Here is a 14,451-nt window from a genome sequence, read left to right as displayed (position 1 = left end):
GTTAAAAGTGTTAATTGTTAAATGAATGTTATGGTACTGTCAATCTAAAAGGGGAGGAATTGTAGTGTATGTACCTTTAAGGGGAGAACTACTTTTTACAGCTCATGTATACTGTAGTACCGGCAGTGACCACACCTGTATATAAACCCTGAGTAGGGATCTGTATGTTTAGTTTTAGAGTAACCCTCATCCAGTAAATACCTGTTGATTGTTCCTGCAGTCTCGTGTCTAGTTATTGAAGGACACACAACATCAAAAATACACGGATCTAACAAAGGCCATAAAAAAAGCAAACCAAGCACTGGGGTTTATTTCTAGAGGTGTAAAATTGAAAAGTAGGGAAGTTATGCTGAACCTGCATCGAACCTTGGTTAGACCACACTTAGAGTACTGTGTACAGTTTTGGTCGCCATATTATAAAAAAGATATAGAGGCACTGGAGAGGGCCATAGAGTCATACAGCACAGAAAGAGGCTCTTCGGCCCATCGTGTCGACACCGGCCATCAAGCCCTATCTATTCTAATCCCATTTTCCAGCACTTGGTCCGTAGCCTTGTATGCTATGGCGTTTCAAGTGCTCATCTAAATGCTTCTTGAATGTTGTGAGGGTTCCTGCCTCTGCCACCCTTTCAGGCAGTGAGTTCCAGATTCCAACCACCCTCTGGGTGAAAAAGTTTTTTCTCAAATCCCCTCTAAACCTCCTGCCCCTTACCTTGAAATTATGCCCCCCTGGTTATTGACCCTTCTACTAAGCAGAAAAGTTCCTTTCTATCCAGCCTATCTATGCCCCTCATAATTTTGTACACCTCAATCACGTCCCCCCTCAGCCTTCTCTGCTCCATGGAAAACAACCCCAGCCTGTCCAGTCTCTCTTCATAGCTGAAGCACTCCAGCCCAGGTAACATCCTGGTGAATCTCCTCTGCACCCGCTCCAATGCAATCACATCCTTCCTATAGTGTGGTGACCAGAACTGCACACAGTATTCCAGCTGTGGCCTAACTAGCATTTTGTACAGCTCCATCATAACCTCCCTGCTTTTATATTCTATCCCTCGGCTAATGAAGGCAAGTATCCCATATGCCTTTTTAACCACCTTATTTACCAGTCTTGCTGCCTTCAGGGATCTATGTACATGCACACCAAGGTCCCTCTGATCCTCTGTCCTTCCTAGGGTCCTACCATTCATTGTGTATTCCCTTGCCTTGTTAGTCCTCCCAAAATGCATCACCTCACACTTTTCAGGGTTAAATTCCATTTGCCACTTTTCTGCCCATCTGACCAACCCATCTATATCGCCCTGTAGCCTGAGGCTTCCCTCCTCGCTATTTACCACCACCAATTTTTGTGTCATCTGTGAACTTACTGATCATACCTCCTACATTCATATTTAAATCATTAATGTACACTACAAACAGCAAAGGACCCAGCACCGATCCCTGCGGTACACCACTGGACACAGGTTTCTAGTCACAAAAACAACCTTCGACCATCACCCTCTGCCTCCTGCCACTAAGCCAATTTTGGATCCAATGTGCCAAATTGCCCTTGATCCCATGGGCTCTTACCTTCTTGGCCAGTCTCCCATGCGGGACTTTGTCAAAAGCCTTACTGAAGACCATGTAGATTACATCAACTGCACTACCCTCTTCCACGAACCTAGTCACCCCCTCGAAAAATGCAATCAATTTGGTTAGACATGATCTACCCCTGACAAAGCCATGCTGCCTATCCTGGATTAATCCCTGCCTCTCCGAGTGGAGACTAAGGGGTCGATTTTCATTAAGCTGTCGGGAAGGAGGCGGGACTACAACTTTCGGGTTTTAGTCCTGCCTACATCGACCTCCGGCCAATCCACGCGATTTTCCCTTGATTGACCTTGTTGAGCCCGCCCAGCGGGCTCAGCAGGCCAATTAAGGGCCACCCCACAACAGGTGACGTTACAGACTGAAATTTCATCTGTCAAGACGTCTTGACAGATGAAATATCAGTGTTTCACAGCTGTTTGATGCTGTCAAACACTGACAGTCTGACTTCTAACCTGAGTCCTTCTACACAGACTCAGTTAGAACTCTCACCGGCAATGAAAGCTGAAGGCTGTCACTTTTGACATTTCGCAGCCATTTTGCTTTCAGTGCCGGCTGAGTGATGGACTCCCGGGACCTAGAGGAAGAAAGGCTGTTAAGGTAAGTACAGGTAATTTAAACTTCTTTATACACTTTAGACACACCAAACACACTTACCTTTGCACTCATGCACCCATCACTCACCAGAACACCGACATCGCGACCCCTCCAAGTCCTTCAACCCGACGGCCTGCCTGCTCTAAGCTGGCGTGGTTTGGAGCCGTCGGGAATCCCACACGACACCCCTCAAAATAGGGATTAGGCTAAAAACTGCCTGTTAACTACCTGTTAACAGGCAGTAATCCTTCCCGCCTCGGGTCGGCGGGTCCCAGTGCGGGGCGGGTACCCGCCTCCTCTGAAACTTACGTGGAGGCGGGTTTTGGGTGGGATGGTGTCGGGACCCCCGAATTCGGGATTTTTGCCCCCCGCCCACCTCAAAGCCCGCATCACGGCACACTGAAAATCTAGGCCTAATTCTGTCCTTCAGAATTTTTTCCAATAATTTCCCTACCAATGATGTTAGGCTCACTGACCTGTAATTCCCTGTTTATCTCTACTACCCTTCTTGAATAATGGTACTATGTTAGCTGTCCTCCAGTCCTCTGGCACCTCCCCTGTGGCCAGAGAGGTTCTGAAAATCCTGCCAGATATACCTCCAAAAGGCCCAGCAGTACCTATATCTGCATAGATGCCATTCTAGGCCACAAGTAGGCCCCACCAAGGACATATCAAATGACAATCAATCCCAGAGTGTTTGATTTGGGGACTTACCAGCATAGGATTGAAGGAACCACCTTTGGTACTTTTGTATTTCTTCAAGTCAATCAGCCCTGTTCACTCACCTTTGGAGTGCCAGGGTGCCACTCCAATATTCCAACTAGCAAAGGGTGGCACCCTTGTGGTGCTGCTACTGGCATCAATGCCTCCCAGTTTTATGTTAATGGCTCTGTCCCTAGTATTTGGGCCAATGTCACAGGGAGGTCAATGTTACTGGTGGAAGTCCCACCCTGCCACATTGCCCTAATATCCCTAGCAACAATTATCTTTAAATCCATTTCTTTTGTGAGATAGCATCAGCTGAAGAATTCCAAATGGACCAAATCCCTTCCCATTCACTCCCACTGCACAGAATGCCAATGGATCAACAATAGCTCACCAAGGACTGTCAGGGAAACATTCAGTAATGTTATTCAAAAGAGATCATGTATTAAAATACTGTCATGCCAACACTTCATTCAAACTAGCAACTCATCACTTAATTCATTATCAATAACTCATTATCAATAACTGTCACTGCATGTACAGTGAGACCAGAGGTCAAAAAGTGTGGATCAGTCCAGAGAACCTCCTTGTTCAGGAATGATGTTGCGTAGTAGGAGCTTTTAGGAACTTCCTATGCTTCTCAAGGTGAGGATATTACTGTAGTTCTTTGAAATGAAGCATTTTCCATTTGGACACTCTACTTTTGCCTGCTTCGAGCATTTCCAGGTCAGTAACAGCACAAATTAGATGCAGAGTAAAGTTCATTATTACACTACCCCAATAGTGTGCCTCAGCCCCAACCTCAGAGGAGCACTCCTCTAACACCGCTGCGATATTTCCATTTCCAATATCAGGCATCCTTGTGGTCTCTCTGAGTAAGATTGGAAATTTAGTGCCACATTAGAGGAAGTTTTTGTGCTTTGGGCCCATTCCTACTTGGATCTGGATTGAAACTGCTAAACTCACTTTGTGTGAAATGATGACAATTTTATTTAAACACTGGACCGAAATTAAAGAAGCCTCAAGGCAGTGAGACAAACATACAAAAATAATTTCCAGCCAGCAGTAAGGACAGAGGGCACAAACCCAATTCTTTATACATCACGCCAGTAAAGTGAGTATCAATGTTTGCTTGGGGTGGATTAGTTCTGACCCTGGTATGCTTCTTGATTCCAGACGCATACTTGAATCATGTTGGTCTTTTAAACGGTCCACCCTCAAAGTACTATTTTCTACCAGTCACAATGGGGGGAATTTTAACCGTAGAAAAAAAGGATGTGTTTGGAGCGTGGGGTAGTTACATTGTTAAAAATCGGATTCCCAACCTGAACCCACCTCCAACCCATCCACTTCCGGTTTTAACGGACGCGGGACGGGGGGTGGGTGACCAACCTGCTCCCACCTCCAACCCGCCCACTTCCGGTTTTAACGGACGTGGGACGGGGGGTGGGTGACCAACCTGCACCCAAGGGGCGGAATGTCAATTTGAATATTATAATGAGGCTGGAAGCCTCTTTTTTTTAACTTCCATTTTGTTGTTAACTGCATGTGGACGGATTTCACACAATTCATGAAACCCGGCAGTTACAGCAAGACGGGGACTGCTGCATCCAGGAAGTAAGTGCCGTTATACCTACCTCCTGGATCCAGGGTGATAGCAAAATACTGCGGATGTTGGAAATCCGAAATAACAACAGAAAATGCTGGAAAAACTCAGCAGGTCAGGCAACATCCGTGGACAGAAATTTGAGTTGACGTTTTGGGTCGAACCCTTCTTCAAAACTGGAAAGAAAAGATAGATCGGAGGCAGGGCTGCGATCGGACGAAAGAATAAAAGAAACAAAAGAAGTAAAAAAGAGACAATAAAAGGTATTAGAAGCTAGACGAGATGGTAATAGGCTGAGATTGGGTGTAAAGTGTACTGGCAGGGCAAGAGATAGCTGCCAGGTGTGAGAGCGAAATAAAAGGAAAGGGGGGGGGGAAAGGAAAAATTACAAGAAAAAATGAAATAGGGGCCGAGGTTATGATCTGAAATTGTTGAACTCGATATTGAGTCCGGAAGGCTGCAGAGTGCCTAATCGGAAGATGTGGTGCTGTTCCTCGAGTTTACGTTGAGCTTCCGTGGAGCTTCCGTGGAACAATACAAGAGGTCAAGGACGGTGAGGTCCGAGTGGGAATGGAGCGTTGAATTAAAATGACAGGTGACCGGAAGCTCGGGGTCACCCTTACGGACTGAACGGAGGTGTTCCACAAAGCGGTCACCCAATCTGCGTTTGGTCTCCCCAATGTAGAGGAGACCGCATCGTGAGCAGCGAATACAGTATACTAGATTGCGAGAAGTACAAGTAAATCGCTGTTTCACCTGGAAGGGGTGTTTGGGGCCCTGGACAGTGGGAAGGGGGGAGGTATAGGGGCAGGTGTTACATCTCCTCCACTTGCACGGGAAGGTGCCAGGCAAAGGGGAAGGGCTGTTTGGGGTGATAGAGGAGTGGACTAGGGTGTCTCGGAGGGAGCGGTCCCTGCGGAATGCTGAAAGGGGAGGGGAGGGGAAGATACGTTTGGTGGTGGGATCACTTTGGAGGTAGCGGAAATGCCAGAGGATGATCTGTTGAATGTGGAGGCTGGTGGGGTGAAAGGTGAGGACAAGGGGAACCCTATCGTGGTTCCGGGAGGGGCAGGGGTGAGGACAGAAGTGCGGGAGATAGAACTGACACGGTCGAGGGCAGTGTCAATCACGGTAGAGGGGAATCCTCTGTTGCGGAAAAAGGAAGACATGTCTGAAGCACTGGTGTGGAAGGTGGCATCGTCGGAGCAGATACGGCGGAGACGGAGAAACTGGGAGAATGGAATAGAGTCCTTACAGGAAGCGGGGTGGGAGGAAGTGTAGTCCAGGTAGCTGTGGGAATCAGTGGGCTTGTAGTGAATATTGGTCGATAACCTATCCCCAGAGATGGAGACGGAGAAGTCGAGGAAGGGAAGGGGAGACCAAACGCAGATGTTGCCTGACCTGCTGAGTTTTTCCAGCATTTTCTGTTGTTATCCTGGATCCAGGGTCCCTGCCTAACCCACCCCCCGCGATCGGAGACCCCCTCACGAGGCCTCCGATCACCCCCCCCTCCAAGCATTCCCTCCCCCCAGCAATGATGCTGAGGCCGGCCATGATCCTCCGGTGGCTGGCCGCGATCTTCCCTTCAAACCACCCCCCCTCCCAATCATCCGGTCCCGATCCTCTCTTTTCTCCTCCCCCCATCCCACCCAGATCCTCTGCCCGCCCCCCGCCCTGCCCTGATCCATTTAATGACCTGGCCCAATCCCTGATCCTCTATCCCCCACCCACCCATCCATGCGAACCTTCATATCTTTTTCCGTGCGGCCGCAGGCCTACCTGCCCACAGCCAGCCAACCTCTCAATCTGGCTGGCTGCGGGCAGGAAACCGAGGCCTTGCATGCAAATCAGGCCCTGCCGTTAAAGTCAGCAGGGCCTGTGGGAAACCCGGCCTCCCACGTTTGCTGACCACCTCGGAGTCCCCCTGCCCCCAACCCACCTTCCTCTTAAAATTCCGGCCACCGACTTAACTTTTGTTCGCACTTCCATTCCTTAAGGTTTCTGTTGGAGTGAGAACCAAGTAAAACTTTCCTTGCTATTTTCTACACACCAGCCTTCACATTGAACTCACTGAGGGAAACTTTCAGTTTGAACATGGGGGGGCATCTGGTGGCTGCGGATCGGCCACCCGTTTTACAAACCACCTGATTTTCCTTTCCATTGACTTCAAACTGAAAATTGTCCCCACTGTATTCAACATGGCCACAGATCACAGCCACTCTGTAACATGGGCCATGTATCAGCCTATTGCCATAGACTAAAAATGTGAAATTGTTCTTAAAGATGAACTTAATAAACTGGTCAACATGTCATATAAATAACTGCAGGATGGAGTGTGGTGTTCTGCAGAAATATAAACCACTGTGCACAGCATAAATGATATATTTTTGAGCAAACAATTGTGTCCCATTGTGTGTTCTATATGACAACATTTTTTTTTGCATGTGTGAATGGCTGCACACAACTCACAGCAATAGTGATGCATTGTGTGTTATCGTGCAGCCTGGCCCCTAAATGTGATAATTAATTCACCAGCAGTGATTGCCGACTTGGAGCATAATTCCTTAGAATTGTCTGCCAATTTAGCATCATGTTTATGAGACCCATTGAAGAAATGGCCTCACGCAGCTATCTCCTCCATGGGTGGAAAAAGCAGCATTGATTTTTTTAAAGTTATTTAGAACCCCTCTCGCTCACCCCAGTCAGACGTATGTTTGTGGCATCATGCCATTTATGCTCCTCTTAGAAGTGAAATACTGCCCATAGTTGTCTAAAATTGATTGGAATGACAGTGACAGAGCCCCAGGCACCGAATTAATGTTACCTTTGTATTGCAAACACCACACGCTGTGCCAAATGTAGGAGCTTGAGAACGCATAGGCTAATGCGTACATTGCAAAATGAGGTAACAAAACGGACTTTGCAGGAACAAAAAAATTATGCTTTTAGAATCCAATATACCTCCCTATTGTTGTGTTTGAGTTGTCCCCTCTCTCGTGTCCTCCATGGCATTACTCATTCAGCAACCCCTGTGCAACTATGGTACGGATATTGGGAAATTTGTCATTATCCATAGTAGTAAGATAAATTTTTGATAATCTGTGCAATTTATTCAGCTGCAGAAAATGGAATTCCTACCCCTTCCTTCCTCAGCAGCTGTAATTACCTCCCATGCAACTTGTAGAACAAAGTATTTGAATAGTTGGATTCTGACTCACTGGGGCTATAAATATTTATAAATATAAATTTAACTTCTCTGCCTTAAGTGGTTGGAACAGCAAACAACATTTGAGAGCTTGGGATTTATATATTTTAAAAATATTTTGAGTCTGTCTTCTAATGATATAAGTAAGAAATTGCTATTCAATGGTTAACGATGGATTACTAAAGTTTTGGCGGGGGGGGATTCTGATCTGCCTGTTAACCCCTATATTGCTGTTTTTAGCAGCATGTGCAAAGTGTGTAATCTCCTGCCTGCATAGCAGGCTGCCCATTGGAACATCGGAATTGATTATCCCACTGAGCAGCATTTAAATCTGTGCGTTTGAACAAGGAAGAGAGGGCCAGGGCTTAGCAATTACAATACCCCTGGAGGCTACCAGAGTGAGAATCATAAAATTTGATAATCAAGCATGGAGGTCCTACTCCATGAAATGTGCAAATGGTGGGCTGTCCTGTGTGGGACGCAAGGGCACATTCCTGAAAAGCAACTAGTCCAGCAAACATGAGGGCAGTTGATGACATATTTAGTGCTGTTGTAGAACCCAGCTGACCTGGGTGCAGATCAGGAAGAAGATGGCTGGTCTGAAAAAAGGTGGCAAGTTAAGGCTACAGTATGGCATTCTTTGCCCCAACTATGCATGCCACACGGTACTCTCTCATAACCTGTAACTTGTTTTGTGTTAACCAACATTGGCTTTCATAGAAATTTACCCTGTGTAGTTCTTCCATGAAAGAAACAGCCCATTGAATATTTACAATGCATGGCTGTCCTGCAGCATGAAACAAATACATCAGCAACTTATAACTGAAACTATAGTCAGTTGGAAACCTTAAAGGGGCTTGACAAAGGAAATCCTTGTCAGATAACCAAACTGCAGCCGCAGAATTTTGCAAACATACTTGGAATGATTTGATACTGTAGTAATGTTTTTAACCTTTGCTTGTTAAGTAAGGAAGTATGGCCTAGAAATTGAGTGCCCTTAGCGCCGATTTTGCGGCGCTAGAGGGCCTAGCGCTGCATTTGGCGCCGGCGCCGAAATTGCCTGGGGCCCTTACGCCGCGGTAGACCGGTAGCGCTGCGCCGGCACCGATGACGTCATCGGTGTGCGCAGCGTCCCGGTTGCCATGCCGACGGGCCCCAGCGCCGAAATTCAGTTGCGGCCGCCTCGCCCGTGACAGCCGCAACTAAGACTCTGGCAACAGAGTCTTACGAGTCTTTGCGCCGGCGCATTAAAGGCCCCGCGGCGGCCGGCCGCTTTCCCGCCGGCCGCCTGGCCGCAGCTCCCTCCCCGGACTTCCCCCCCCCCCCCCCCGGAACAGAAGCAAGCCCGGCACTTGTCCGAGGTGCCGGGCTCATTTTTTAAAAGATTTTCGCGGGCCGCGATCGGGTGCAGCCAGCTCCTCCTTAAGGGAAGGAGGAGGCCTGCACTTCCCGAGCCTGCCGCACCGCATCGGGTGCCGCAGCGCCGGAATTGCGGCGCGAAACGGCAGTTAGCGCCGATTTACCGCCGCAAAGACCCTTCAGTAGCGCCGGCAGCCGTTTGGGCGCGGCCCTGCTGAATTTTTGGCGCGCGCAGGGGGACTTAGCGCCGGCACTAACTTCCGGCGCTAAAGCCCTGGCTAAGCCAAAACTCAATTTCTAGGCCTATGATTCTTAATAAAATAACTACTTTTGAACTGGGAACAGACCCTTACAGCACCATAGTTTTAATATGCTTGTGTGAGGTAATCACCTGATAGAGAAGGGGGGGAAAACTGGCTCGCGCCCCGAAAAAGTTAGCACCCCCGCGCCCGAAATTCAATGGTAGCGCCGCAAGCATGAGGCAGGGCGCTACTGGAAGCGCTCCCCTTCTATCTTGGGGCGCTCCCGTTGAATATCATGGTGTTACATGCAGCAGCACCACGCATGCTGGCACATAGCGCCACGGTACTGCAGGCCTTCCTCCCCTGATTAAAGGGGAGGAGCCTAGCACAGTGCGCACCGGGGCCCAGCTGGGCCACCAGGGAGCGGGGTGCCGGTAAAAGAGCCCGCACTCAAGAGAAGTGCCGGGCTGACGGATCGCGGCCGGCATCCCGCAGCAGGAGGCCAGAGGGGACAAGTGCTGGCAGGCGACCCAAAAACAAATGGCCGCCCGTCACCTGCCCTTTAATTATCACCGCCCCGGCCGCAAAAACGCCCCCTGACCCTGTCGGACATAGCGTCAGGGGGCGCGAGCCAAGTTTGCAGTCTGGGTGCTGTGCAGGGTGATGACGTTATCGCCAGAGGCGCAGCGCCACGGGGTGCTACCGGCTACCGATGCCACTAACCTCCCACTGAATTTTGCGGGAGGCATTAGAGGCGCTGCGCCCGGGCGCTAGTTGCTTTGCCCTCGGGACGCTAACAGGAGGCGCAAAGCAACTGAATTTTTCTCCTAATGTATCTTAATGGGATAAGCTAATTGAAGGCGTGCCAGTGCGTAGTGGTTCCCGAGCTTGAAGGAACTGTAACCACTGATATATAGCTGCAAGGACATTGGTTAGTCCTGCAGAAGAAAATTCATAGATAAAACATTGAACCCATGTGATGCTCTTTGTTTGGTGTAGTGACAGTGTCTATGTTGTCAATTCCAGTCTGTAATACTGACAATTCAGAGTTTGCTGTTTTTATTTAATAAAATGATGTTCCCAATTTTTTCTGCCAAATGTCTCCTCTCTCCTCCTCTACTGAGAGCATTAACTACTTGGTTCCATAGATACGGAATGCCCTCTGATACCTCACCCATTCTATTCAACAGTGGAGGCATCTCCAGACCCATCTTTTGTTTCTTTACTTGTCACATTACCATCTCCTTGTGCTTTGTACAATCATAACTTTTGTCATTTAATCTCTCCTGCCTTCCACCCTATCACAGACTTTCCCTTTTGTTCTTTCCCCTCCTCCCTTCTTTTCCTGCTTCTGCACTTGCTTAAAACTCTTTGGCCCGTATTTTCCTCTTTGGCCCGTATTTGGAAAATCTGCGCCCTTACCTGAGGGCTCCCGGGATGCACACGCTTCCACTCCTGGGCCTCACCAAACTTGAAATGCGCAGGGCCCATGTATCCCAGGGGCGCATGTAGTTCGCAGCGTCCCTGGGAGCACATGGCCATGGGGAGCCAATCACAGAAGGGAATCTCCCTTCATACATTTGACAGGAAGACCTGTCAAATATATGAATGGAGATCAATGAACAAACATAGTAAAACTTTAAATAAATTTTTTAAAAACATCAGATTTTTTAAATGACTTGAAATTACAATAAATTAACTATTTTAAACAAAAATTTAATTTTTTGAAAAAAATAATTATAGTTTTTTACGGGGCTAAAAATAAACGTACTTTTTTTAAAAGTATTTTTAAATGATAAATCAGTAAAAAAAATTTTTTTTTAACTTTTTCAACTCTTATCCTGGTAAAAGCAGGCCTTACGCCTGCTTTTACCAGGCGTAAGAATTGTAAGGGTTTTCTGCGGGCGGAAGTTCTCCAGAAAGCGGATCTATCCACCCGTGGAGGCCCTTCTCTAGGGCAGGCGGAGCATGTCAAGAGCATTCTTGAATCAGAAATGCCGGTTTTCAGCGCATGTGCTGTGCATGCCTGAAACCGGCATTTCCGATGTCCCTACGAGTGGGTACACAGCGCGTACCCACCCGTAGGGATCGGAATATCTGGGCCGTTATATCTCTAACCTTTTCCAGTTCTGATGAAAGGTCATCGACCTGAAACGTTAACTCTGTTTCTTTCTCCACAGATGCTGCCTGACCTGCTGAGTATTTCCAGCATTTCCTGTTTTTATTTCAGATTTCCAGCATCCGCAGTATTTTGCTTTTGTAACATCAATACATTTGCATTTCAAGCTCATAGCACAGCTCCGCCTCAGATCAAGAAATAAGCTGCTGTCTTCAGAAAGAAAATGCAAGTATGTTATGCAGGGTGGAAGTGTAGCATTCACATGGTTGTTAGCTCAGCTACACACACTGTATGAACATTGATCAGGTGCTCTGTTGTTGAAATGCTGACAGTGCTGCATGTCCAGATAGTACAATGATGCCACCATGTCCACCTTCTCTTCAATTACTTGTTAAAATGTGTCAGAAAAACCGAGAGCACTTAGATTGAAAACTGACAAAATAATGAACATCTCCAGCAGGATTTAAATCAATGGCACGCAATTGATCGCTGTGAAGCCGCACCTGGTGCTTTCCACGGTCCATAACAACATGAACAGTAGCCTGTTGGCCTCGACACCAGCTAAAAGCAAAAGTGAACCACAAAGTAGAGAAAACTAATGAAGGAGGCTGATTGAAAATCTCATTGAGATATATAAAATATTAAATGGAATGGGTAAGGTGAACCCATAATATTACATTGGGGTAAGTCAGATATGAGTAACAAAGCGCACCAAGTTAAATTAATAAAAAGCAAATTTAGAACAAATATCAGTAAAAACGTTTTTTGTTCCATGCATGCTAACCTACAAAATAAATGAGTTAACAGCTCCATTGAAACCCTGTTCAAAGGTCTATTTCTACCAAAAATGAAAATGGTTGTACACCATAAGAACATAAGAAATAGGAGCAGGAGTAGGCCATTAGGCCCTTCGAGCCTGCTCCGCCATTCAATGAGATCATGGCTGATCTTCTACCTCAACTCCACCTTCCCACACTATCCCCATATCCCTTAATTCCCTTCGATCCCAAAAATTTATCGATCTCTGCCTTGAATATACTCAACGACTGAGCATCCACAGCTCTCTGAGGTAGAGATTTCCAAAGATTCACAACCCTTTGAGTGAAGAAATTTCTCCTCATCTCAGTCCTAAATGGCCTACCCCTTATTCTGTGACTGTGACCCCGTGTTCTAGATTCCCCAGCCAGGGGAAACATCTTCCCAGCATTAACCCTGTCAAGCCCCTTAAGAATTTTATATGTTTCAATTAGATCACCTCTCAGTCTTCTAAACTCTAACGAATATAGGCCTTGTCTACTCAATCTCTCCTCATAGGACAATCCCCTCATTCCAGGAACCAGTCTAGTGAACATTCACTGCACTCCCTCTAAGGCAAATATGTCTTTCCTTCGGTAAGGAGACCAGAACTGTACGCAGTACTCCAGGTGTGGCCTCACCAATGCCCTGTATAATTGTAGTAAGACCTCTTTACTCTTATACTCTAATCGCTTTGTAACAAAAGCTAACATACCATTTGCTTTCCTCATTGCTTGCTGTACCCGCATGTTAACTTTCTGTGATTCATGCACAAGGACACCCAAGTCCCGCTGAGTGCAAACATTTCCCAGTCTCTCACCATTCAAAAAGTAGACTGGGCAAACCAAATTTGCAGTAATAGTGTGGAGGATGAATTCATGGAATGTATGCAAGAGAGTTTCCTAATCAGTATGTTGAGTAACCAACTAGGGAACAGACTATTTTAGATCTAATATTGTGCAATGAGAAAGGTTTAATTAATAACCTTGTAGTAAAGGGGCCTTTAGTGACCATAATATGATAGAATTTTATTTTGAGTTTGAAAGTGATATAGTTAAATCTGAAGCTAGGGTCTTAAATCTAAACAAAGCAAACTACGTAGGTATGAGGGGTGATTTGGCTATGGTAGATTGGGAAGCTACATTAAAAGGTATGATGGTAGACAAGCAATGGCTAACATTTAAAGAATTAATACATAATTTACAACAAATATGCATTCCTTTAAGGCACAAAAACCCCACAGGAAAAGTGGCCAACCGTGGCTAACAAGAGAAGTTAAAGATAGTATTAGATCAAAGGAAGAGGCTTATAATGTTGCCAAAAAGAATAGTAAGCCTGAGGATTGGGAGGATTTTAGCATTCAGCAAAGAAGGATAAAGAAATTGATAAAGAAAGGGAAAATAGAATGTGAGTAAACTAGCGAGAGATATAAAAACAGATTGTAAAAGCTTCTATAGGTATGTAAAAAGAAAAATATTAGCGAAAGTAAATGTGGGTTCCTTACAGACAGGAGAAATTATATTGGGGAATAAGGAAATGGCAGAGAAATTAAACAAATACTTTGGGGGTGATTTGGCAATGGGGGGCGCATTGGAGGCGGGACTGCTGCTTGTTGGGTTTTAGTCCCGCCTCCATCGACTTGTGGCCAACCCACGCTATTTTCCCTTGATTGATCTTGTTAAGCCCACCCAGCGGGCTTAGCAGGCCAATTAAGGAGAAGCCGGCTACAGAGAATGTCAGCAAATGATGCTTCATCTGTCAAAAAATGTTGACAGCTGAATTGTCATCGTTTGACAGCTTTGAGGAGCTGTCAAACACTGATATTCTCTGTTGTTTGGTGAGTTTTTGTAGTCAAGGCTCACCAAACCTATTTTCTGAGCAGAAAGCAGATGGCTGTTGCGTCGGAGAATGCAGCCATTCTGTCATCCCTGCCATTGAGTTGCCGGAACCTCCGCATCCCCAACGATTGAAGCCTGCAGGAAGAAACAAAGGTAAATAAACTTTTTCTATCACTTTTCACTCACCTCACATACTTCCCTCTCCACACTTACCCCCATCACTTATGTCCACAGTGCACTTTTGGACCTCTCCGACCCCCGCAGACCCACTGCTTGCCTCGGTGGAAAAATGGGGATAATCCTCTTAACTGCCTGTTAACTGCCTGTTAACAGGTAGTTAAGTGGCTGTAATCCCCTTCCCACCTCCAGGAGACGGGACCCGGCGCAGGTCGGGTACCCAC

The sequence above is a fragment of the Somniosus microcephalus genome, chromosome 1 (genome assembly GCF_052327205.1).
Source record: "Somniosus microcephalus isolate GS21.2 chromosome 1, FLI_Smic_1.0, whole genome shotgun sequence".
Taxonomy (NCBI): Eukaryota; Metazoa; Chordata; class Chondrichthyes; order Squaliformes; family Somniosidae; genus Somniosus; species Somniosus microcephalus.
The sequence above is the reverse complement of the archived record's forward strand: the minus strand, read 5'-3'. Positions refer to the sequence as shown.